This window comes from Mus musculus, chromosome 5, assembly GCF_000001635.26.
Source record: "Mus musculus strain C57BL/6J chromosome 5, GRCm38.p6 C57BL/6J".
Lineage (NCBI taxonomy): Eukaryota > Metazoa > Chordata > Mammalia > Rodentia > Muridae > Mus > Mus musculus.
The window spans coordinates 61,601,850-61,604,423 of NC_000071.6; the positions used below are offsets into that span (position 1 = coordinate 61,601,850).

The window sequence follows — 2,574 nt, forward strand, 5'->3', positions numbered from 1 at the left end:
GGTCATCTCATTGTGTCCTGGATTTCCTGTATGTTTTGAGTCAGGATCTTTTTTCATTTTGCATTTTCTTTGATTGCTATGTCTATGTTTTCTATGGAATCTTCTGCACCTTATATCCTCTCTTCCATCCTTGTATTCGGTTGCTGATGCTTGCATCTATGGTTCTTAATTTCTTTTCTAGGATTTCTATCTCAAGAGTTGTTTCCCTTTGGGTTTTCTTTATTGTTTCTACTTCCATTTTTAGATCTTGGATGGTTTCGTTCAATTCTATCACCTGTTTGGTTGTGTTTTCCTGTAATTCTTTAAAGGATTTTTTGTGTTTCTTTAAGGACTTCTACCTGTTTAGCTTTTTTTTTTTTTCCCCTGTAATTCTTTGAGGGATTTTTGTGCTTCCTCTTTCAGGACTTCTACCTGTTTAGCAGTGTTCTCCTGTATTTCTGTAAGTGAGTTATTAATATCCTTAAAATCTCCATCTTGCTTAAGGGAACATTGTAAAGTAACAATTCTTGATATCACGTGCCTCATATGATCCATTTGAAACAAGAATTACATTGTTTTGTGTGACACTATTCCAAGAGACAAAACAAATTTGAAAAGCTAAATCATTTTAAAAATGAGCCAAGCTTATGAAGTATCAAACAAAACTTTAATTTCTGGTACATAATTATATCAAATGAAATTATTTCCTGAACACCACTTTTGCAAACTGGTCTTCTGTTTTCTTTCATTTGACCTAGATCAGCTCTGGGTGCCTAGAGAAGGATTGGGATGGCGTGTGATTTCTCTCATGAGGCAAAGACATTTTTGTTCTCCTAGAAAGTGACCTGCTCTGGCTTCTGGAAAAGCTTCCCCCTCTTGGTGATCTGCACAGAGCTGGAGGACTCCTCCTGCAGTAAGCATCTTGAGAAAGATAACCACATGAGGGAGGTGGTCACAATTCCGACTTTTCCTTTCACCATTTGACAGTTCCACTCTTACATGGCAGCCACATAGTGTTCTTCCATCTTGCTTGTGGACAGCAGTAGCAACAGCTCAAGGATCCTCAAATTTAAGTTGGGTTTTGAGCAACCCACAGATTTCAGAGTGGTCCGTAATAGCCAAAAGCCCATTTTAATTCAGTCCTGTTCCCATTGTTTCCAAGACTACCTACATAAACCTTATAGTCCAAAGGACAGAAATAACAGTGGACTTAGAGATCCTGGGCTCAAAAGGCCCAAACTCAAATCTTAAAGTTCTGACAGGCCCATCTGTTCTCCTTTGGCTCTGCTCCCACTGATGCTTTCAGACCCGAAGTGTCCACGAAATGACCTAAAATAGTTTATTTCATCAGCTTTCAAAATATTGCATGATGTGTAAATTCACAAACACATACATGTTCACAGGTAGTATTTATACATATAACTGCATGCACATATACACATATATAACATTAATATATCGGCATATACCAGTTTGTGTTCATGCAGAAACTTGTAATATAGTACATTTTGCATATTGATTTGCAAATAGTCAATATAACAATACAACAATCTTTTGTTTTTATTTCTTTTATTCTTTTTTTTCTTTTTTCTTTCTTCCTTTTTTTCTTCTTCTGAACAAACAGAAATTATCAGATTTGTAGAAGTTCTAAGAGCTGGGATTTACATGTTTGTCATAATATTTGATTTACACACATCTGGATGAAGTCATTAAACAGACATATCACTGATTATCTCCATAAGTAAAATTGTGTGATTCTGAATGCAATTTCTATCTTTAAAACTGTTTATTTCTAGGTTATGTGGAAGCCAGTACCAGGCCTCTGTTATGCTTGTCTATGTTATATAAAGAATCACAAGCTGTGTACCATGTGCAATGTTAGCTATTTTAAATTTAATTGATTTTATTTTGATATATGAATTCTCAAATTCCTACTTGTAATAACAATGCTTGCCAAATCATAAATATATTTTCCTCTTGCCAATAAGAAAAGGGCAAAATAGTGTATGTGATATCTCATGAGTCATTTATAAATAATGCAGCAATATCATTTCTAGTTCACACTTGGGAAAGGTGAAGGCCTCCCAGACCTATATAATAAATTCCTGAAAAGGACTTTAAAGGCTTAAGTTATAATCTTTCATTCTCATCTATTGTGTGCTCAGCCACACAACTCAATAACGGTTGACAAACCTAATTTTCTAAAAAGCCTGAGGTTGTTTGTTGATATGGCAATGAGGGGGCTGTTTGCCAGGGGATACCAGTCTCCAGCGACTCCTCTATCACAGAAGTGAAGCAGAAGAAAAATGGAAGGCATTTCTTGCTCAGACTTTCCTTTTCTTTTCTTAGTTGTGTTTTTACTCAGAGTAAATACCATTCCAGATCTTTTCATTGATTCAACAGGCATTATATTAAAATGAAGACATTGATTTCAGTCAGGCTTTGAAGTAATTAAAGGTAAGCACAATTGGATGAAGGAGGTTATTCAGTCATGGCACTGAAGAAAATGTAGGGGAGTTTTAAGTCATACTGAATGTTGTGAAGTGGAAACTTCATTTTAAATCTGAAATCATTAAAAGGTGGCCTAAGGCCATG

At 35.5% G+C, this 2,574-nt stretch overlaps 1 pseudogene; it reads right to left on the bottom strand.

Annotated features, from left to right (window-relative positions):
• Positions 1-733: 733 nt before the first annotated feature.
• On the bottom strand, positions 734-2,356 carry Gm43383 (annotated as a pseudogene).
• Positions 2,357-2,574: the final 218 nt, after the last annotated feature.